Here is a 24666-nt window from a genome sequence, read left to right on the forward strand (position 1 = left end):
TTATTTTTATTCAACTTCCAATCAATGAGATGTTTGTTCCATGAGTAAAATTAAATTAGACATGTCCAAATTGAATAATATTTGTATTGTTTCCCTATTGAAATGCTAGACCTTTTCTTACAAAGAAAATAACCTTCCCTAGTTGTCAAATGAATCTTTGACATAACCTAGGAGTGACATATGATTAACCTAAATATATGTACTTAACTAATTATCTAAATGTAGTAGTTAATGATATTAAAACCTAATAATAGTAATAAAAAATGGTTAGTAAATAATATTAATGATATTGTAATATAATGTCAAATATTTCATAAAGATATCAATGAATAAAGATAAATATAAATCAAATATTGAAAGATGTTAATTATTAGCATTTAGTATAAAAAAAATTCTAATATAAAAAATTCATGACTAACATAAGGATTGACTAATAAATGATAATAGAAAATAAAAACATACCAATATATAATATAATTGATGTACACATAGAATAATAAAAATTAATTATTAAGTAAATGTGTAATAGAGAATACATAATAATAATCAATATGTATTAATTAATTAATATCATCAATTATTAGTACACAAAATATAATGTTAAAAAATATATCTTAATAGATCATTTGTATCAATATAAATTAATATAAAATAATAATGATAGAGTTTAATTAAGAGTAGATTGACACATAGGTAGCAATGGGTCAATGAAATAAATGAGCTATTATGGAGGGTTTTAGCATGAAAATTGGTGTTGGAAATGGTCATGGAGATTCAAACTATAACTAGGATGGGTTATCGGTTTCTAATGCTGGAAAGTCAAATGATTATGTTGAATTGCCTAAAACTACTGATGGTTTTGGGGATCCACTGGGAAAAGGTTGTGGTGTGGCTCTGTCATTTGTGGTTCAAAGGAAAAATCAAAATTTGTAGGTTACATGCGACTTTTGAAAAGTGGTCAAGGTGGGACTTGAGACTTCTCTCTAGTGGTCTGCTCTCTCTTGCTCCTATCACTTTAAAAGCTTGTTGGGATAAAGAGGAGGGTAAAGATACAAATTTGTATAACCTTTTAGGATGATTTATCAAAATGACTGAATTTGAATATTTCTATCTAAAAACTAATTTTGTTCAAACATATCATCCAAATAAATTTATTATAGCTAAGTTATACATGTTCTCACACTTCTCCAATTGGAAATGTCTAGTAAATGCATGTTTTATACTAGTTTGTGTCCAATTACTAAATAAATAAAATTATTTTTAAAAAACTAGCATTTTGATGACTATTACTACTTTTAATGATATTTTATAAATAACCTATAAACAACATTTTATAGAGCTGAAAGTCAAGAATATTCTCTTGTTAATTTTATACAATTTTAATTGGATATAGTATATTGTAATTAAAAAATACTACAATTATGTATTTTAACACTCGAGAAGATGTTGATTTTGAGAAAGAAAAAAGTAGTATATCATATCAAAAAAATAAAAAGAATATGCCATTCTAGAGGAGAGAGTCCTCTTGTATAATTTATGATTTTTCATTTGGTTAGAATAGATTAATTTTTAAAAATGTGACGATAGATGAAAACTATTGATTTCAGGTGAGTTGAAATTTAAATTGTTACAAAAGAGAAAGTATAGGTCAAAAAACAATTTTTATTTTTAATTGGTACTACATATATATGTCATCTATAGAATAATATGAGATTAAAGGGGAAAATGTTTATTTCCATATAGTTTTGTGGTGGTGGAGACCTCTAATTTTTAGCATTTTTTACAAAATAAAAAATTAACCTTAAAAATTAGGAAAATAGTTATATTTTTATGATAAACAATAATTAAAAATAATAATCCAAAACTTCATCCATTTCTATGTATTTCATTAGTTTAGTTCATTTTCAAATTCTAAATAATAATAACAGTTTAATGTCATTAATGTTGAATAGTTATAGTTTTGTTAGCCTTTTCTTGGATCAAATTGTGGATTATTTGATTTCCCCCTATATTTGACCTTGGTTCAAATGTTTCTAGGAATGAGTCTCAAAATTAATAATATTAGATCTATGATCAAGTGGAAATGGGATATTTGAGGTCAAGTGGATGTGGCAATTATGAAAAAAGGCTTCTTGTCTTTTATTTTCACTTGCAAGGAAAATCAAGATTTGTTTTTATGTGGAAGCCCATTGTCTTTTCAATAAAGTGTTCTAACTGCAAAGAAGTGTGAACCAAATATGAATTTATTACTCTTTCTTTCTTACAACTCTAGTGTGGATTAGACTCCTAGGTCTTCCCTTAGAGTTTTGGCATGAGGATGTGTTTAAAGGGCTTGCCACTTTATTTAGAGATTTTTTGGCTATTGATTAGATGATGAGAACTCGGTCAAGATTGGTATATGCTAATATTTGCATCAATGTTATCATTTGAAGGACTTACCCCAGAAGATTGACATAGTTTCTAAACTTGGTAAATAGACTTAGGAAGTTGAGTTTCAAGATCTCCTAAATTTCTATTTTTACAACAAAAAGGTGGGTCATTGGGTGATGAAATGTCCAAAAAATCATAAGTTTGAAAAGAAAGAGATTCCAAAGAATAATAGGACTAAGGGATTAAATCAAAAGATGATTTCAAACTCTAAGGTTTCTTAGGAAAATAATTGATCTCTTGATCCTTTGGCAAATCCCTCAGATGTGGTAATTGTCATCTCTTCTAGGGATTAAAAGGCGGATACCCAAGGTTGGGTAGATTTTGTCTACACTAAAAAAGGGGATGAAATTAGAGATACTAATTATGTAATTGTAACTATCCCATATCCAACAAAGGGGATGGTAAAGGAGAAGGATAAAATCTTAGCTAGTCTAGAGGGTATGGATTCACATTCTACTAATAAGAAATGTGCATAGGGTGGAGACATTGACCATGAGGAGGTCTCCCCTAAAATATTTACAATTGTTAAATCTAGAGGAATGCTAAATAAAATAAGTGGAAAAAGATAATTCCTTCAATATTGAGGGGAGGGTAGATGATTGTGAGGAAAATGGAAAAACAATACTAAGGAAGATTATGAGTATACTCAAAATTGTATAATTTTGGGTGAGGATTTCTATCTATTAGAGGAAAATATATTGAAATAGTGCAATCTACATTCCCTAAAGAAAAATGGAGGTCATGTTCAAAGAAAAAAGTTAATGACCCTAAAAAGGGGAATCATGGGGAAGCTAAAAATAGACCCAAAAACAAGAAATAGGAAGAAGGACAAGAATGGGAGTGTCTCCACATCCTCAACTTCAGAGGTCACCATAAGAGGAATTAAGGAGAATGTGGCATGTCTAGTTATGAAGGTAGATATTGGTTCTCTAGACAAGAAAGGAAGAAAATATACCAAGTATTGTATCATCTTAAAATGGATGAACTTTTCTTTTAACACATTGTAGGACACTTTCCATAACACCTTTCTTTGACCATGGATTAAATTGTGCTTGATGTCCTCTTTTCTCTATCCTCTTCCATTTTCTCCTCTTTTTCTTCTGGTGATTTCCTAAGCTCTCTATGGCTCTTCTATCCTCACCTTTGAGACTAGGTTGAACCAAGTTGACCTAGACTTGACTAGGGTGACCTAGGTCAACCTTTTCTAGGTCAAGGTTGACCAAGTCGACATTGTCACTGGAGATTATCTAGCTTGTCACACAAAAAGCATCAGGGGTTTAATTTGTTTAACTCCACTCTCAAGTCATCTTGTATTATTTTCCCACCCAAAAAATCATATACAAGGAGTCTTGGATGCTTCATTTTCCAAAAGAATCATAAGATATCATCCAATTCAATTTCATCTTTTGAGATCAAGCATTCATATTCTTTTGAAGACAAGAAAGCTATTCAAGGAGTTCAAGTATTTAAGCAAGGGATGTTTCTATCATGCATTGGAGGAACATTAATGGGAATTTATTTTTCAAGATCTAGCTTAGTTTTGGCCATCAAGGGAGGATATTTACATTGAAGAATCCATTAATTTATATATTGATGCACATTTACATCCATGAAACCATGATGGGATTATAGTAGATCCATTGAAAATTGTGGAGATACCCTACATTCCTAATTCAATATCTAGAATATATTACAAATAAAAATTCACATTCACAAGGGTTTCAAGGTGAATCCTAAAATTTATCTTGTTTTCAATCATTTACATTTGCATTTATCATATATGAGGTTTATTCATCAATCAAGGGCTTGACCAAGTTAAGTCTGCATCCAACAAATAACAAAAAAACTATCACTTTTTATGTGCACGAGTAAGATAGAAGAGGTTTACATGCATATGTAGAAATAACTTCCTAGGAGCCTCTTGGAAAAGTCTATTTGACTTTTCTACACTTCCTTTGGACTAATTCAAGTTTGCAAAAATTAGTCCTTCTTGGTTGACCCAGTCCTTTATGTGTTTTTGGATGAATAATCTTTGGGTTTCGTTCCTTTCACCATTTCATCTAGAAATTTGCAATTAGATATTTAGGAGTAGGCTTAGATCCAAAAAATGTGGAGGTAAAATAAATATTTTATTATATATTTGAAGGTGATTTTTCAATATTTTATTAGATATTTTCACTCCTTTGAATCTACCTTTTCTTTCTTGAGCATTAAATTTGATCTCAATTTTACTTACTTTTCAACCTGCAAAAAGCCTACTCATTTCTCATGGTTTATTTTATAAACTCCATAAAAGAATAAAATAGTAGACATAGATAATATTAAAGTCTTTTTTAGTCTCTCTTTTCATTCAATTAACATCATTATCTTTCATTTTTAGGCTCCTACATGCAACATACAATCATCTAGTTGCTATCATAGTGTAAAACTCATATTTAGTTGAGACAAATGATGAATAAGAAACTTGATATTCACAACTTTAAATTATAAGAAGTTTCATTGGTTCTCAATATAAGGATCCAACTAATAAAATAACTTGATAAATAATTATAAAATAATATTTTAAAACTATTTTAATTTAGTATGTTCCAAAAAAACTTAGTATAATAAACACCATTATAAGATAATGAAATCACTAACAAACCATGAAAAATATTACAAATTTAAGTATGAACTTAATAACATTATAGAAATTAGTAATGTTATAACAAGGAAAGGAGGATCCCCTATCTCCTGTCTTGTTCATTATCATGGCTGAGTGTATCAGTAGGTTGATTTAGAGAAAAAGATAGGATGAGATGGTAATCTTATGGTAAGTTTGTGGAAGGATGTTAGGGTCAAACTGTATGGGGTATTGTATCAAGTTACTATGGAGTTCATCACCCATGTCATTGAAATTCCAGGTGAGGGATTAAATTTCTATAGAGATAAAAACGTGTCCATGAATTTGGTTAAGGATTTCACCAAGAACAAGAAAAAGAAAAAGGAACTGATCAAAAGTGAGACCTACTATGAGATGGACTCAATTAAGAAGCTCTGGAGGTATCTGATGAGGGCCATTATTGAGTATATATCTCTAGATAAAAGATTTGATAGGGTTAGAACCCATCATTTTGTTTTTTTTAATCATTTTTGTTATGGGGTTAAATTTTCCTTTTTATTTTATTTGTATTCTTCATACACAAGATAATTTCTAGGCATAACTAAAAACCTACTTCTACCCTAGACCTACATGAGGGTTTACTTATCTTGATCTATGAGCATATTAAGGCTCAATTTAGGAGTAAATCCCTATCTCATGTAGTGGCTACTTTTGGGGAGACAAGGAGCTCTAACTTCTCCTTAGATATGAAATATATTTAGAGTATAAGCTTGGAGAGGGAGGAAGACTATATCTCATCTCAGAAGAAGGTGAGGGGAAAAGAAAAGGAAATGCCTACTTCAACTAAAGTTCTGTGTAGGAAAAGACCCCGGGGTTTGAGTCTAAAACTGCTAGTCAGGGGGAAAAAGAGTATAATGAGGAAGGAGATGACATGGATATAGATGAGGAGTAAGGGTAAGGAAGATGAAGATAGAGAGGAGCCAGTTGATAACCCTAGAAAGAAGTAGAGGAGGATGAAAGAGGAGGACATACCCTTAGAGGGTGAAATTGATTCTAGTCCAAAGATTTCAGTGCTTCCTCCCTCTCCAAGTACCTCATAGGATCATGAAAACTAGAAAATGAAGGAAGTAAGTGGTAAGGTGGTTATTAAAGATAGGCGAATGGCTTGGAATAATTTCAATGTTAGAACTTTAGAGACAGAGATTGTGAGAGAAGTCATGAATCCCCAAATCCTTGACAAAAAGAGGGAAGGATTTAGACAAAGGAACTTATTGATCTGATGCTGGTTTTCATTACTGATGATGTGAGTGAAGTGGGAATGAACCTTCTTAACAATGCAAGAAATAACATGATAGACAATTTTAGATCAATTAAATGGTTGTTTCATGAATTGGAGGAGATAAAAGAAAGAATGGGATAGTTGGAAAGCCAGGGGAAAAAGTTTGAGAAATGGAATCCAACAGGTCAAGGGGATGGTGTCAGGTTGTTTGAAAAAAGGATGAAATTTTTGGAGACTTACAACAATAATATGGCTAACCAGATGATCTTTATTCTAAACTCTCTCAATGGAAACATTATTACTCTTGCTAGAAAGCTAAAAGCCAGCAGTTTTCTAGAAGAAAATGAGGAAAAGGACAAAGTTGAAGACAAGATGGACGAGGAAAACAAAATAGGCATAACCCTTAGCCAGTTGGATTGGACCTGCTTGAAGAACCAAGAGCAAATGGATGAGGAGATTCATAAAGCCTATGAAGTGGCAAAAACTATGTAGGACTTTGAAAGGATGACAGAGGAGTAAGTAAAGGATTATCAATTTCTATCTTTTGGTTTTTTTGGTTTTTGTAGATTTTTTTTGTTTGGTTTTTTGTCCATCTTTCAATCTAGCCTTTCTATTGGCCATAGTTCTATTTTTGGGCTTTTTGTTGTTCTATTTACAACCCTCTAATATGTAACAACTTTTAGGTTTTAGGATCCTTGTAAAGCTTTCTTTTTCTTATCAAAAATAAGGAAAGTTGTATTAGTAGTTGTTGAAAAAAGTTAAAACATTAGAAAAGATAAAAAAAATTAATAGGAAAGTTAGAGTAGAAAATAATGAAAGGCTCATAAAGAGACCAATATGCATCTAAACACTTATTAAATTATTCTAGACTTGATTGATTCCATTTTCTTTTCTATGTTGTTATACTTCAATTCTAGTGTTAGATATTTTAAGATTGGTATGTGTGGATCTATAGGTTTGACAAAATAATTTTTTGTGCTAGCAATTTATTAGTATAGTATATATTTTGGTGGTTTAAGATTGGCATGTGTGGCTCTACACAATTTACTAAATAACCTCTTTTACTAGTTGTTTATTAGTATAGTATAAATTTTGGTGGTTTGGTTCTAACACTAGTCATGAGAAATGTTTTGATTACCATATTCAAATGTATTTTATTTTTTATGACCTGAGATCAAGGCCCTTCCCATCTTAATGTATAAAATGGTGTACATCCTAACAATTTTTCCACCTAAAACAATATCGTTTACTAGAATTTTCCATCACAACTTGGAAATGGTTCAAAATTTTGTTTATTAATCCCTTATATAATACTAAATATGTCTTTCAAAATATACCTTACATTTATTTTATAGTCTAACAATAAATGAATATGAATTATTCAAAATATTATCTTTCCACCAGCCTTAATATGAATAAACCATGTCATATACCTTTGAATGCTACTATGACATGGAAACATGATAGAATTTATGTTGAATAAGAAATCAAGACCTACCATATTATTACCCTCTTTGCATGTGGAAGATTACTATTTATGTGTATATCAACCATTATATACATATGTTCTAGCACAACTTTATTGGACAACATGAACCCTCAAATAGTCTTTATATAATTTATCTATTCTTAATATATCCAAAAAGAAATGCCATTCATACATATTAGTAAGGGTGAAAATAATCACACATGCCTACCAAAATGAAATTAGCAACTAGAACCATTCATCTACTTAGCCATAGAGTGAAATACAAAAAATTTAAATGCCTCAACAAATAAGGCTATGATACATATTTTTCAAGGTTCTTTAATTGCCAATAGATGGGTGATTTAGATCTTCTACCCAATATCTACATTTAGAATAAAAATTACAAATTGATTTATATGCCCATTTTAATATATTTTAACTCACCATAACACATGAGAAAATCATAACACCACGGTACCTTTATAAAGTAAGTCTTTTGAGCTATACTAGACCATTGTACTTAAAGTTCATTATGATACGTATAAAATATAACGATATATATTATAATTTGAGACCATTTAAATTTTAATACACATAGGTCCAAACAAATAAAACAAGATACATATATACACATCTTAGTACTTTGTCACATATGCATCACCAAATAGATAAAGGGACAAAGGTCTTTAACGATACTTGTTTCATCACATAAAGGATACAAAAAATTATTGATTATGCATAATTTCTACATTAACATTAAATGTTAGCATTTGGTCACTACATGAGATAAACGATAATTAATTACAAATAAAAGATTATAATAGCTTAATGCTCAAACACAAAGAAAAGTGTTGATGGAAATCTATGATGATAGAACAAGACTAAAAAAGACCTCCTCATTTATACACATACTATTAGATAAAGATGTCTATTACTAGTTATTAACAAAGAACCATAAAATAAAGCGAAGATTTGTGAAGAAGGGATACATTAGTATAATAGACTGCTGCAATTTTAATTTTTTTAAATTATCTATATATACCTAGATGGTATACTTTTCATAACAAAATATTAAATTTGAGAAGAAATTAACATTTGGAAAAGCATTTGTCATAAAATATAAAGGTAAAATAAAAAATATATCAAAATTCAAAATCAAATTTTTAAAAAGGATCAAAACTAAAAGTAATGATGTGACTATGATGGACCAAACTCAGTGAAAATAGAGAATTTGAGTAGCATCCTGACACCATCCCTAGAAAATTAGTTACCATGTTTATTCATGGGTATTTTTAGCTCCTCTAGATGGTTCAAATCCATTATGGATTAATATGGATAAGTATGATTCCTCTATTGGTGTTTTCCCTACTCAAAATCCATTCTTTATTTTGGTGGAAGACCATCCTACTTCAATGGAGATTCCCATGGACATAGTGCCTAAAATGGGGAAGTGAAAGAATGTCTCTATAGAAGCTTTTTACTCTATGAGAAGAATAATTAAGGAGAGAGCTCAAGAGGCCAAGGCTTTACCCTCTACTTCTATAAAACCTAGCTAGATTGGCTAAGAGGATACCTTAAGGTACTACCAACAAAACTATTCCCTCTCGCAACAAGGGAAATTGCTTTCCTTTTAGGGAATTTGGATAATATCCAAACACATATCCAACCTAGGAATCCTTTACCAAACCTTGCACATTGGTTTTCTACAATAGTGAAATCATAGATAAAAGAGAACCCTAGCCCTAAAATGTCTTTTCCCAAACCAAATTTACCTAGAAGTCTTGCCCCTGGTCTAGAAACCCTTACTCTTAGAAAAAAAAAACCATTGAAGGAATTTGGGACCATTGTAAACCTCACAAGAAATTTGAAAAATGTTGAGGGAAAGCTCAGTAGATTCCAAGTTTTGGGATTGGATGCATGTATTATTTCACAAATAAGTAAGTAGTTTGAACCTCAATAATAATGTATTACTTTTACATTGTAAATCATCTGCAATCAATGAAAACTTGTTATTAGGGAAACCAATTTTTTCTAGAAAGGAAGTAGGTTAAATTTATATAATGGGAACATAATTTGAGCTTAAATTCATTCATTAATGTTGAAGTTCTAAACTAGTTTCACTTTAGAAATATACCTATTAATATATTGCACATGGGTACTTAAAGAAAATTAGTAATGCCTTGGGTGGATTTAAGGGTTTGGAGGAGAAATTAGTTTCCTCTTATGATGTTAAAATATTTATAGATTTAGAATACTTAGAGGATAAATTAAGTACATTAAGAATTATAATGAACCATTCAATTTACTATTTAACTCCAAAAGTCTTCTCAAGAAGTTGTAAGGGTACTCCTCTTTGGTACCATCCTAGTTAGAGTTTAGGTGAGATGAATGAGGAATTTTTCTATCCAAACCTTTGTACAAGGGTTGTGAGAAAAGAATATAAATCTCCCTAAGAAGCTAGTTCTCCTAATACCCTAGATCTCCCTCGGAAGGATTCTTTGAGAAATGTGAAAACTACAAGGACCCTTATTTTTTACACTCAACCTTCATTTAGATCTTGCCCAAATCCTTATCTATCCATATCTCTCAATCAATAAGGGGGAAGGGGGGCTCAATATTTCTATAGGATCACTTTATTGTGACGATGAAAATAAGATCCATCCAAGGGAGGCTATTTATAACATATGCAGTGATGATTTAGTTCAACATGATGTGGATGAAACCCCTTTGGATTTTGTAGTTCCTATCCTCTAGATTAAGAAACATTCAATTAGAAGTACAAATGTAGTCCCCTAGTCTCCTTAGGAATAAATTCTCCCATATGCAAAAGTGGATGCTCCTTAGGGATCATCCTCAAAAGAGGAGACCAAGTCTTTTGGTACTAGATAAGATCTTAGTTGTGGGATGAAGGCGAAAGAAAAATAATCACTTTATACTACACTTGCAAAGGATCAAATCAACAAATTTATAGAGGATCTTTTAAGAAGGGCATGGATGATCCCAAATAGATTCTTATTAATAGAATCTTTTCTTTGGGATGAGAGGGATATGCTACAAATTATTCAAGAAGAAATATGTTACATTTAGAGGAACATGACAAGCTTAAAGGAATTGAACAATCAGAAGTTTCTCTCTCCTCCCCAAATTTGAACTCATCTCTTAGGAAAAATTTGTATGAAATCACTAATTTAGCTTAGGTCTTAAGAATTTGAAGCTTAAATGATAGACAAAATGATCTTTTTGATGGAGGGAAGGGGAAGTTCCTTCCTAACGGGACATGATATCCTTTACCTAGAATCTTAGGGGCCTTAATGCCCCTAACAAGAAACACCTTCTTAAGTCTTGCCTATGTAAGTTTAAATTAGATATTGATTTAATAAGTGACACTAAAATAAACATGGTATAATTATCCAACTTAAATAAGAAGTTCAATTTTATAAACATATGTCATAGTAAGGTAATGGGAGCCTTAGAGAGTATAGGTATTATTTCAAATCCTCAAAATGTTAGCATTTCTCCTTTTTTTTTTGGAAAGCTATCAGATGAGTGCTCAAGTGACTTTCCTTAATTAGAGTTTGGTATTTTCCTTGATTTCCCTACAAGGTACTACCTTATTGATACAAGAAATATATCTTAGATGTTGGTTAAATCCATCTATAGTCGCTCTACTTTTTTTGCAAAATTGGTGGTGACTTTAATGCCATAACCTCAAAAATAGAGAAAAGTGGGGGATTATCTAAATTATCTCAAGATTCCTTAGATTTCAATAATTGGATAAGCCATTATGACGTGGAGGTTAATTCCAAAGATTTTGCACTAACTTTGAATAACTTTGAAAAATTAGGTATGGTTTTTAATTTCTAGGAACATCCCCAATCAAGTTTCTCATCTTATCTCTTAAATTCCTCCCTTTTTTCACTCTGATAACTATTTCATCTTTCTCAGGATGGACATGGGAGAATCCTTTGTAAGGAATAATTTTAAATTTGAACAAATGTGGTTTAAGAGGATTCCATGGTACCTTCTATAAAATAATGGTGGAAGTAAGTGAGAGTTTTAGGATCTAAAATGTATAGATTAGTACAAAAATTAAAAATTATTAATCGTCATCTCATGAAATGGAATAAAGAAAATTTGGAAATATCTTTGATAGGAAAAGGAAAATAGAGTCAAAATTAGAGAGTGTTAAGTGGTAGGTAATGGAAAGGGGAATGGATGAGCACATTTATATGGGTGAAAATAATATGAAAACAAAGCTGGAAGAGATTTTAGCTAAGGAAGACATATATTCTAGAGACATAAATCAAGGAATGTGTGGATCAAAAAGGGAGATAATAATACTAATGTTTTCCATAATAGAACCAATCTAAAAAGAGCACTAAATAAAGTATTAAAAATTAAGACTAATGAAGGAATCGAAGTTGATTACCTTACTATAGATTCCTCTAAGGTGGTTTCATTCTTTGAAAATATTCTTAATGAAACCTCCTCAATGTTATGTCAAGGTGACTGCCTCAAAAAAATAGTAAGATAATTTCTATCAATCGTACTAAATCTCTATTGAGTAAATTTACAAAAGTAGCTAAAATGACCACTTTCAAATGCATCTTGTAAAATCCCTTAGACCATATGGCTTTCCTATGACCTTCTTCAGGTCATTGAGACATTGGAAGTGGTCAAAAATTTAGGAGGCTTATTAATGGAAGTCAATTACACCTTCTTGTATCTAATCCCTATGAAGGACTCCATTGAATCTTTTAGGATTACAAACCTATTTCCCCATGTAACACTCTTTGTAAACACTACATATGACACTAGCTAAATATTTACTCAAAATATTACTACTTATAATCAACGAAGAACAAATTGGAATTATTTTAGGGAGATATTTATATGATGGAGTAATTATAAAAAATTTAGTATCCATTCTCTACAGCTAAGTGATACCTCATGAATGTTGACCAAACTCGACATTAGTAAGGCCTATGATAAGGTAAATTGGAGTATTTTTTGTAATTTCTTGCAAGCCTTTGGTTTTGCAAAGTTGATATTTTATATCTAAATTCATTTCCACCTCTAAATTATCACTTCTAGTCCTAGGCCCCCCTTGTACTATTCTTTTCTTTTCCTAGATTACTTAGTAAAGGTAACCATTTGTCCCCCTTCGTCTTCATCTTGATGTTAGAATCCCTAGCTAGACCATTTCAAGCTAATTACTCAAATAATATTCTTATACGTATCCAATTGTCTAAGGAGGATGATCCCACTATATATCAATAATTTGTTGATGATATTATGCTTGATGGGGAAGTTAAGACCAAGAAGAAAAGAACAATGCAAAAAACTCTTAATCATTATATGGTTGTCCCAAGGTAGGATAGTAATCTTGCAAAGTCATAAATTTTCTTTTTTAGCACACCAAAAATTTTTCAAGAGGAAATAAAAAATATTCTAAATATTAGGATTGGAGAATTCCCTTGTAAATATCTTGGTTTCCAATTGGAAACTAGGAAAAAGAAAATTACAAACTCAGATAATATTTTGAAGAAAATTCATTCAAGAATTATTTCCTAGAAAGGAAAATGGTTATCTTTGGTTGACATGGTGAAATTTTTAAAAGAAGCTCTTACTAGTATCATTGTTATCTTCTATCCCTTTCCAACTTACCAATTCACAAAAAGAGATAAGCTCAATAAGATCCTTAGGAACTTTTTTTGGAAAGGCCCTGATGGTAAGAACACAATCTCCTTGATGGTCTAGGATAAGATATGTAGGCCTAAGGATTAGGGAGGCCTTGGAATCTGAAATCTTAAACATCAAGCCCTAGCTTTTTGGGAAAAATTAATATGGAGGATGCTAATAAATTTGTAGTTGAAGTGGGCTAGGATTCTCTTCAATTAATACCTTAATCTAGAGGACCCTCTCAACCTTCAGAGAACTAAATCCTCACAAAGAGGTTCCTAAGTCTTGAACTTTATGCTTGACTGTACATTTATTATCTCAAATAAGGTTACCTAGAAAGTTGGTAATGAAAGAAAAGTAAGGTTTTGATAAGATTCTTGGGAGGACCATCAAGTTATTATTCATATGTAAAATATTCTAATAAAGCTCTGAAGGATGTAGATGGATTTCCTTTATTGATTATTGAATCCCTCCTAATGATATTGACCTACAAATAAATATTCTTAATGTTAAGAAATTCTTTCTATCTAAGAAAGAGGACCGACTAATTTGGGATGGCTCCAAGAATGAAGAAAATAGTTCAAAGGGTGGTTATAATGACCTAGTAAGTTTGAAAGATCACCCTAATGTGGAAATTCCACAATCCTTATCTTGGAATACTCTTTGTCTACCAAAAGTAGTATATATCCATGGCTTTCTCTCCAAGAAAAGAATCTTGCCCCTAATAAATTCAAAAGAATTCAATATGTTTGACCTTTACACTTCCCTCTTTGAAGAAAGGTAGAAGAGGATGATGATCACATTTTCCTTAATTGTGCATATGCTAACCAATGTTGGAACTAGTTCCTTAGGAAAATGAACACAAAGATTGCCCTCCCTCATTCCATTTACTTGTTTTTCCAATCCTGGCCTAAATTGAATAGGACTTTCTAGAGGTTTATGGTTTTTTTATTCATCAATAATTTTATGAGAATTCTAGAAGGAAAGGAATGAGATAATTTTCAAAGATAAAAGTATCGTTAGTAAATTATTTATCTTATTTTGTCCTTCCCTCGACTTTATGTCTATATGAAATACCACCCTTCTAGATCATAGGCTTTTTATAATCACATATTCATTTAGACATACATATATATTTTGATAATTTTAATAGGTACTTATAATTATTCATATTTATATTTCTCCTTATTATCTTTTCACATTTAAACTATATATATGTGTGTGTATGTGTGTGTGTATACATACATACATACATACATACAATTTGATATATAATTTTTATAGATATCTTTTCACACACACACATAGTTCATATTCTTTAACTTATCATTCCCTTTAATGGGTATCTCCAAGATCATGGTGCACCAAAAAGTGGCGATATGAAAATGTTATAGTTTTAAAATGTCTAAAAGTGTTTGAAAATTTGTTCTAAATTTCTTCCCATCCATCCTAATACCAAAGAAAAAAGGTAATACCTTACCTTATAAGGTGTTGGCATTAAATCATGTTTTTTATTAGTGACAAAATTTATTTAGATTTTGTATGATTACCAAGCATTCTAGTAGCTACTAAGTGAATACATGGAGTGCAAAGTCAAGCAGTTCAAACCAAGCAGTTTAGTTCTTACAGAGCAGTTCAGTGGTTACCAAGCTTTGCAGTGTCTACCAAGTCATCAATTTTTGTGATGTGAAGTCAATGTTAACCGAGTGATGGGATGAGTGGTGTTTACCGAGTGCAAGCAAGGTAAACATGGAATTTAGTTTCTACCAAGTGACATTGTATCTACCGAGTCTCCAATATTCAATGAGTTTAAAGCTTCTTTGAGTGATTAGTATGGATCAAGCCTCTACTTCTACTAAGAAATCTATATGGATAGTGGATGACAACTTGTCATGCAGTAAGTCATTATGGCTCTCATCGTACCTAGCATTAATGGGAAATTTTTATCAAAAGGTAGGAATTTGAATTCATTTCCACCATGATTTTAGCATATTTAGAGCAGAGCAATTTGCAGAGTATTCAAGCAATCTTGAGCATAATTTGTAGCAAATTTTTTTGAAGAATTTTCTTAGTTTACCAAGTGATCATGGCATTTACCAGTAGTAGCAAAGCGAAGAAAGGATCAGAGATGTCAGTGTGATGTGTTGAATGGAAAGCTTTCAATTTCAAATTGGTGCCAGCAATTGTAGAATCCCTCAACCCCAATGGAACTCAGTTGCAAATTCTACCAAAGGTACTCCTTTTTCAATAATATTGAAACTCATTTCAAATATGTTGTACATGAGATAGGAACCTTAGAAATGGATAGTGCCCTAGGTGAACTCTATGTGGATGGAACTCTTAAGCCTGAGCATAAACACCTAGAGGAGAAACTTGGCTTAACCCATATTCTACACCTGCCAAGAGACTTTTAGATTAAATGTATTAGGTATATGTTGAGATGAGTCCATAATGGTAAATCGTGGTTAGAGCAGCCATTTTTTATTATGAAGAAAATGATTCATTGAATTACTAGACTCCCCATGCTTAACAAGGTTAAAGTTACAAAAACCCTAGCCAAGTGGGATGGTAGAGGATTGAAAATTAGTAATGTATCTAATGTGGAAGTCAAATTTGGCATTCATATTATTGCTCATAGGATATACAACTCTAGTCGACTGAATAGTCTATCGTATAAGGCTGTGGACCTAGCTTACAAAGTTGCTAAGAAGAATTTGGAATATGACTTAGCACATTTAATGTTGAAGTAGCTAAATAAGAACATGGAAAGCATTAGGACATCAAAGAGTAATCCATATAAATTTGGTTCTCTATTGACTTGTTTGTTCTTTTATGTTCAAAAGTTTTTCCCTTTTAAAGGAATAGTGGTATGGAAAAAGGACACACCAGTTTTGTACAAGATAAATTAGTTTATTGTAGAAATGGGTGAGAACTTTGATAATATCATGGAAAATTATTTTGAAGCTTTTAAGGAAAAGATGAATAACAGGTTCCAGATTCCCCAAAAATTGGTTGAAGACTACAAGGATGATATCTATTTTATGGTTGATTGTGACAGAGTATACATCCAAGCTATAAGGCCTGGAATAGTATGGGTGAAACCTCTTCCTTATGAGGTTAATATTGATGAAACAAAGGAGATAATTGAAACCTTGGTAAATGAACTTGTCGATCCAAAGGCACCTATCTTTGGAACATATGATGAAGCCAAAGCCAAAATAGAGATTGAGATTAAGATTCCATAGGCAATAAATAAAGGTAAGAGGATGATTTCAAAACTAAAAATAGTTAGTGCCCCTCTTATGATTACCAAGGGAAAAGGTGAAGATGAAGAAGAATTTGAGAATGAAGAAGAGGAATGAAAAAAGGAACAAGATCTTGCAAGGAAGAAAGGCAAGGTGATTATCACCAAGCCTCCCAAGCCCTCTACAAATATGTTCACAAGGAGATCCAAAAATAAAGGTGGTAGTGAAGCTGTGTTTAATAAGCCTCCTCCCACATTCCAATAACTATTGAAACAATTGAGAGAAGGTGCTAGAATAAACAACTTCAAGGCACTAAAATATGAAAGTAGGACTCCAGTAGAGCAAAAAGAGGTTGAAGATCTAATCATGGATAAGTTAGGTAGATGGAAATTCTCTCCTAATTAGTTTGCTTCACAAGTCCCTACAATTTTGTTAGACAAGGTCAAGGTTAGATGGGATAACACCATTTAGATTGTCAAGTATATTTTTTCTCAAAGTAGATGCAGAGGTGAAGAAACCATTAAAATACAATGAAAGCAAAATGACTCCAAAATTCAATACTTATCTTGTTTTAATGAAAGATGTTGAGTATGTTGTGAATAATGAAACAAACTTATGGAAGAATGTGTTCCATCTTCACAAGAAAAGTGAAGATCCTATTGAAATAAATGATAATGATGATGATAGTGAAAATGATGAAGATAATGAAGAAGAAAATACTCCTTGTGTCACTATTGATCCTAAAGAATATCAAGAGTTGATGAAAGATGGTGAAGAAGAGAAAGAGGAAGAAGCTAAAGAGGAATATAGACAAGAGGAAAAAGAAGAAGAAAGTGATCCAGTTAGGATAGCAGCAGCTGTCATAGCCTCCCTTCCTCACTCTCTAGTAATAACAACATCATCATCAAACATAATGACAACTTCAACAAGTGTGACTATGACCACAATAGATACATCATCTATCCAATCACTCTTCGAACCCTCTTAGCTATAGGTATCTCTAATGAAAGTGTCTACCACTTCATCTACTAAGATGAAACCCTCCTCTTCTTCAACTTTTGAGTTAGGACCATCACTAGTAAGTGCAACATCTAGTTCTACAATTTTGTCTACTTTAGTTTTGCATGCTCCAGTAGGTCCTCCTATTGTAAATACTTCTATTAGGATTCCACCTGTAATTACATCAATTTTGAGAAGTACATTAGTTTTGGATTCTTTTAGTACTCCAATAAGCATTTCTTTAGTAGGCACTATACAAGTTTTTACTAAAAGCCTTACTATTTCCACCATTGTCTCTGTTTCAAAATCCAAAGCAGTAATGTCAGAAGTTGAACCAAAGACACAACTAAAACTTCTAATTAGTGGAAAAGAAATTGAGGAAGACATCAATCTGGACAAGGAGATTGAAATCCCCAAGTTAGATTTTGATAATGCTACTGTAGAGAAAATGAGATCAATCAACCAACAACTTGAGAAGAAGGCTAATTAGAAGCATTTTAGTGAAGAAAGAGATAGAGAATTCCAAATTATAGAGGGTGCTAAGAACATTTTTATAAAGGCTATAGGTGTTGATGTTGATTATTCTCAACATATTTTGTTACAATTAGAAGAGGTAGTAAATAAATTCAATGAGGACTCCAGCAACCAAGAAAAGCTTATAGAAAAGTAGAGAAAATGTTTGACAATAAAGTGCTTGAGCACAATTCTCAACATATTGCTATTCATCATGTAGAACTCTCTTCAATTTTGTCAAATCTTGAATCCTCCTATACAAATGTAACATCTCTTTTTGATAATTTATGTGATGCTACTAAGTATACAAAAGAAAAAAAGGAAAATTGAGTAAGATTGATGAGGATCTGGAGGCAAATGCTCAGAAGTCACAGCTTGACCCCAGTTCAAGATCTACACATCACATGAGAGTTAGATTCCTATCAGATATGCATGCAAAGTTATTGAGAGAGGAAGAAAGGATTTGGTCTACACTTATAGACATCCAAAACATGATCCTTCCTAGCATGGATACAGTGCAAAAGCACATTGCTTATTCAAAAATATTGATCCATGACAATAAATTCTCAATTGTAGATCATATGATTGAACTCTTAGTAGAAGTCCAAGTTGCACTTCAAACCTACAAAATTTTGCAAGAAAACTAGGACAAGATATTAGCTCTTACTCTTAAGGTACATTCTGAGTTTCTCTCACATTTTGGTGTCTCTATATAAGTAGATTGTGTATAAATGTTTGGCATTATTGTCAAAAAGGGGAAGAGAGATATGTATATATGTATAGGGAGAGAGACATGTGTATAAGGAGGCAATATATTTGTCTGATATTGTGCCTTATATAATATGCACATTGTATGGGGGAGATATATGCAAATGTATATACAACAGAGTTACAAAGACAAATTTTGAAAAGAAAAAATCAATATGCCTTACCAAGTATGTATCACACCATGTTGTACATAAGTTTTGACCAATAAGTGTTTTTGTCAATAATTCCAAAGGGGGAGATTGTTGGCATTAAATCATGTTTGTTATTAGTGACAACACTTATTCAGATTTTGAATGATTACCGAGCATTTCAGTGGCTACCAAGTGAATACAGGTAATGTGAAGTCCACCAGTTTAGATTGAGCAGTTTAGTTCTTACCAAGTAGTTCAGTGGTTACCAAGCTTTGTAGTGTCTACCAAGTCATTAGTTCTTGTGATGTGAAGCTAGTATTAACTAAGTGATGGGATGAGTAGTGTTTACCAAGTGCAAGCACAGTAAACATGGAATTTAGTTTCCACTTAGTGACACTGTATCTACTGAGTCTCCAATGTTCAATGAGTTTGAAGCTTCATTGAGTGATTAGTATGGACTAAGCCTCTACTTCTACAAAATGCATGACAATGCCAAGTAATGTAGTGGACACCGAGTATTAGAAATTGACCAAGTCATCTTTGAGAACCCAAGTTTCTACATTTGGGCTGGCTCAATAATATTGATTTTATCTTATGTTTTGGCTAACCTTGTAATTGTGAGAATTGGGTTGGTATATATGTAATGTAATGTATCATACCCAAGCAAGAATGATGAGTAGTGTTTTTGAAGCATGAGAATGTGAATGTGAATTAGCAACAAAGAAAAGTGTATAGTTAGGTCAAATTAGGAGCAATCAAGTTACATCTATAACAAAGAGGTGATCAGTACTTCACGGATCTTAATGAAAAATTTAGTTGTAAGTTAGATCTACTATTTCATCCTAACAAGTGAATCAGCTTCAAATCCTTTAACAGGGTAGACTTAATAGTCTCTTCTTAAATATCTTTACTTAGTGCATAATTCATTGTATATTTGTAAAACCTCAAACAAGGTGGACATAGCAGTCCTAATAGCTGCTTATAGGGAAGATCATCATAAGTGATTATTCTAAGCCTTAATAAGCCAATTTTATACTGTAGTATTGAAGTTTTGTGGGTATCATACCCACCCTAGTTTTATTTTCCATTTGGAAGGTTTTTGGGTCAGCAAATATTGTTTTAAAAGTGTTTTATGCTTTTAGTTTCTCATGCATGCAGTAGATTAGATCAATTAATGATAAATGGATTATATTGTTAAGTGTTGAATGTATCAAAAAGTTTTGAGGTTACTAATTCACCCCTCCCCTCTCAGTAACCTAGTTAGTCTTGATTATTTCCAACATAAGGTACTTGATATGATATCATATACCCAAAACTTGAGTCTAGAAAATTATAAACTTGAGCCTCATTTTCATTCTTTAGTTTGGTTGATAAGGACCCTCATTTCTTTTATTAGACCCAATATTGGGTATTCAATCAATATCCACTTTTAATCCACCATTTTGATCAAAGTTAAGTTAGATTTGTGGTTTTTTATTCATTGTTTCCATAGTTTTCAATTTTAAATTAGCTTTTGAATAGAAATCTATAGTTTTTTTCTAATAATTTTAATCATAAACTATGAATAGATTTAGAAATCATTGAATTCTTTGCAATTTGATAGGGATGATTAACTTGAAAGAAGTTGATAAGATTGAAGGGCATGAAACAATATTCCTTGAAACCCTCCACCAAATGTTCCACAACCGCATCAAAAATCATCAACTTCTACTAAACAATCTACTACGCCCTCAAAACCCTCCTCAAATTAAAGATTTGGTACAAAAAAATCTTACAAAATTGAGGGGTTTTTTAACCACATATAATAATATACCAACATTAGATCCCATCTTATCCATGTTAAACACCATTATTGATAATATTCAAATACTTACCAAGTAGAAAATTAATGCTCTTCACTGGTGTGAGGAGATGCACTCCCCATTTGATGATGGGTTGTGTTGGAGTTGATAAAATCCAACTCCAAAGATGCCCAAGATCACCTGCATGCGAAAACCTATCAAAGGGAAGCCAAGGAGAGAAAAGCATGGAGCAAGGGAAAAATTCTAAATGGACATGAGAGAGAAAATATGAAAATATAAGAAAATATGTATTTACAATATGCAAGAAGTGATGATGTGAAAATACAATGAGAGAGAGACTGCTTATAAAGGCCTCATGGAATCTCCTAGAATAAGCTAGAAGATGCTAGGAGATAGGTGTGACAACTAAGCATACATCCACATGAGGTGGAAATTCCTTGAACAAGGTGAGAGGATAAGTATGACTTAGGAGAGAACAATCTCCTGTATTGTCAACAACTTATAACAAACTCCTAGACCATAACTAATAAATAATTGCATCTATCTAAGTAAGCTTAAGTAAATAGAATAAATAATTAGTAAATTAATTATTTACTCTAACAACCCCCCTTAAGTGCAACTTAGGGAAATTCCTTAAGCTCACAAAACTAAGAAATGCATAATGCATAATGGGTCCCAGCAATAAGGACATGATAGGTACCCATGAACAATGCAACAAAATGCAACCTCTAAAAATGGGGAAAGAGAAAAAATCACATGGGAAAAACCCTCCCCCAAAAAGAGGTAAAAACCTAGTGAAAAACTAAAGAAGCGTCCAACTAGGGGAATGTCCCCTAAAATAGGAACAAGGAGTGATCATGAAGAGCATCATTGAAGCAAGATGAAGCTACAAATATACCATCAAAAGAAAATTGTTGATCTGATGAACGTCCATGGAAGAAGAAGGAATGAACTGAGGATGTCTATATGGTAGATGATCCATCTCACTGAAATGCATAGGTAGCTAGCTACTACAATCGCCTTGTATATAGGATCAACCACTGAATACATAGCTCACACTAACAAACCAGGGTATGTGCATGATCATGGTGTGCCAAAAAGTGGCGATCTGAAAAATATGTAGTTTTGAAATGCCTCAAAGAATTTGAAAATCTATTCCCACTTTTTTCCCACCCATCTTGATACTAAATGAAAGCAATTAATACCTTTATAATTCCTACTATATATTTCAATACCTACCTTATATGGTCATATTTAAAACATCTTGAAAATGTGTTTTTGGCATGTTCTTATGTGTTTTTTACTTCAAGCATGTAGCTGACAACTTTTTTTAAACCAAAATTTGATGTAATGAAAAGGGTTTCTTAAGAATGTTCTTAGCTTTTCATAAATGTAAGTTTTGTCAAATTACAAGTTCAATAAGTAATTATTAATTATTTTCTAATGGAGTTAGCTAAAAAGTGCTGATTGACATACTGGTTGAAAAATAGCTATAACTTTCAAATCGTATAAGATTTGTGAAATCCAGAAGATACGTCACATTCTATGCTTTGACTAGTATAAGAAAAAAAAAAGAAAAACTTAATTTTGATTTTTTTTGAACTAGTTAAGCTGGTCAGACACAGGAGTTTTTTAATTCTGAAAATAGTATATAGAAAATTCATAATTAATTATTTATTTGGAATAAAAATTGCCAAAAATATGCGCCACATCCAAGCATGAGTCTACTTTTTATATCTAAAATTATATTTAAAAATATTATCATTTGATTATGATTAAGGTGGTCAAACATACACCTACTTTTTATTTTTGCCCTGAAATTTTTGTAGTACTACATTAAAATCCAAACTTTTAACCAATCAAATATTTTTTTCTCTAGATAAGGCCTTGTAGTTTAGAAACTAGATTCAATTCCTTACAGATTATTTTATTACAACTTTTTGATATAAAGACCAGAACCACTTTAAAATTATGTGTCAATTTGACATAACCCTGATTTGCTGGTTTTTCATTGCCACTTAAGGCCATAGTTTTGTACACCATGATCCTGCACATACCTACCATCGAACCATAGATGCATTAGAACAACAACATAATCCCCCCTTAATGCAGATGGGGTGAGATGATAGGCAACTAAGAAGGTGGGCCAAAGTCTCCTGCAAACAAACCAAGAATGATGAGAGAGGAAGAGGTACAAACACCTAAAGACACGGTCACACTGATGCTGCATGGGGCTAATTTCATGGAAGGGACACTCACTTGACAAAGGGAGAATGCCTAAAAAAGCAAACAACTATCCCCCCATGGTGCTTTATGAAAATAGTGCATGTACAACTGACTCAAAAACAACATTCATGAACCTAAAATGCAAGAGTGGCACTTTATCTTAGTGTGATACATAAAAGTGCTTCAAAATGATAGCTACAATGATCAAAACTAAAAACAAGCTGCAACAAAATAAAGTACAACCCAAAACAAAGGAAATCATTCTAGAAAAATGATCCTCAGACCTAAAAAACTCAACATATCCACCATATAGAAAAAAATTCAAAAATATGATAGAAAGAGTATGGGCCAAAATCTAAAGAAAATGGCTACATTTTTGAAAAGATGACAAAACCAACTTTCCAAAAATATAAAATTTTCAATAAAATGACATAAGATGCAAAAGATATGCAAGCCGGAGTCAAAAACATAATTTTATACATCAACTAAAAAAATAGGCAATAAAAATTCATTAAAACCTAAAATACCTATACCAATGTCTCTATCTCAGAACCAGCTTTTTGGTGCTTCTTTCAGATTGGAAAAATACCTCTGTATGCTCAAGTTATGGCCAAAAAACAAAGAGTAGGTCCAAAATGACCTTGACGGAGAGGTGCAAGAACTGGATGATGTAGTGCTGACATCAGCAAAACACTACATTAAATTTGATGGCTTGAAGATCGTCGCAACAAAAAAAGAGGCCACGTGGATGCCACATGGAAAAATGCTGATGTGGTAGGTGTGACATGGTAGGGCCACATGGAAAAGTGCCACGTGGCACACGTGCCACGTATCACACCTATTGCTGCTGATGTGGCACTGACTGTGCTGCAACTACTGACTGGAGTAGGCTAATGGTGACTGTACCCTATGTTGTGCACAAGACACGTGTTAGAGGTGGATTAGCTACTTGGACCACAAATGGCTAACTGTGCGCATAGATGCTAGCACTGACTATTTTGCTATCAGAGGTGGTGGAACAAGACTAAGGACTAGCGGAGTGGCAAGACAAGAGCAGAGAACTAGCATCACTGTCGGTGGAGGTTGATGAGTAGGCTGCGGCCTGAGTTGAGCTTGGGAATGGTACTTAGCTTGTCTAAGGTGGGGCACAAGTGGGGCATTGTTAGGTTTGCGGTGGCTACTAGGCAGTGCCACAGTAGCATGGCCTGCGCTCTTTTTCAAAAAAAATTTAAACTTGCAAATTGTCTGTACAGTCATATGAAATCTCCTGCTACTAAATTTTTTTTGCCTCCTGGAGCTCTATCTACAAAATCAAAAAAATTTATATGGATCCTAGCTAAAAAGTGCCTTATGAATCCAATGACAGTGTTCATTTGGGCCCAATGTGCTTCAAAAATTTTCTCTACCCCTAATTTGAAGAAAAAATTGCACAAATAAACTAGGGTTTGTGACTTCAAATCACGGCTTCAAAAATCCTTCAACCAAGCAGCAGTAGGGAGTCTCTGATACCATGTTGGAGTT

This window comes from Cupressus sempervirens, chromosome 3, assembly GCF_028749045.1.
Source record: "Cupressus sempervirens isolate cs-2001-9-10 chromosome 3, ASM2874904v1, whole genome shotgun sequence".
In the NCBI taxonomy this organism is placed as follows: Eukaryota; Viridiplantae; Streptophyta; class Pinopsida; order Cupressales; family Cupressaceae; genus Cupressus; species Cupressus sempervirens.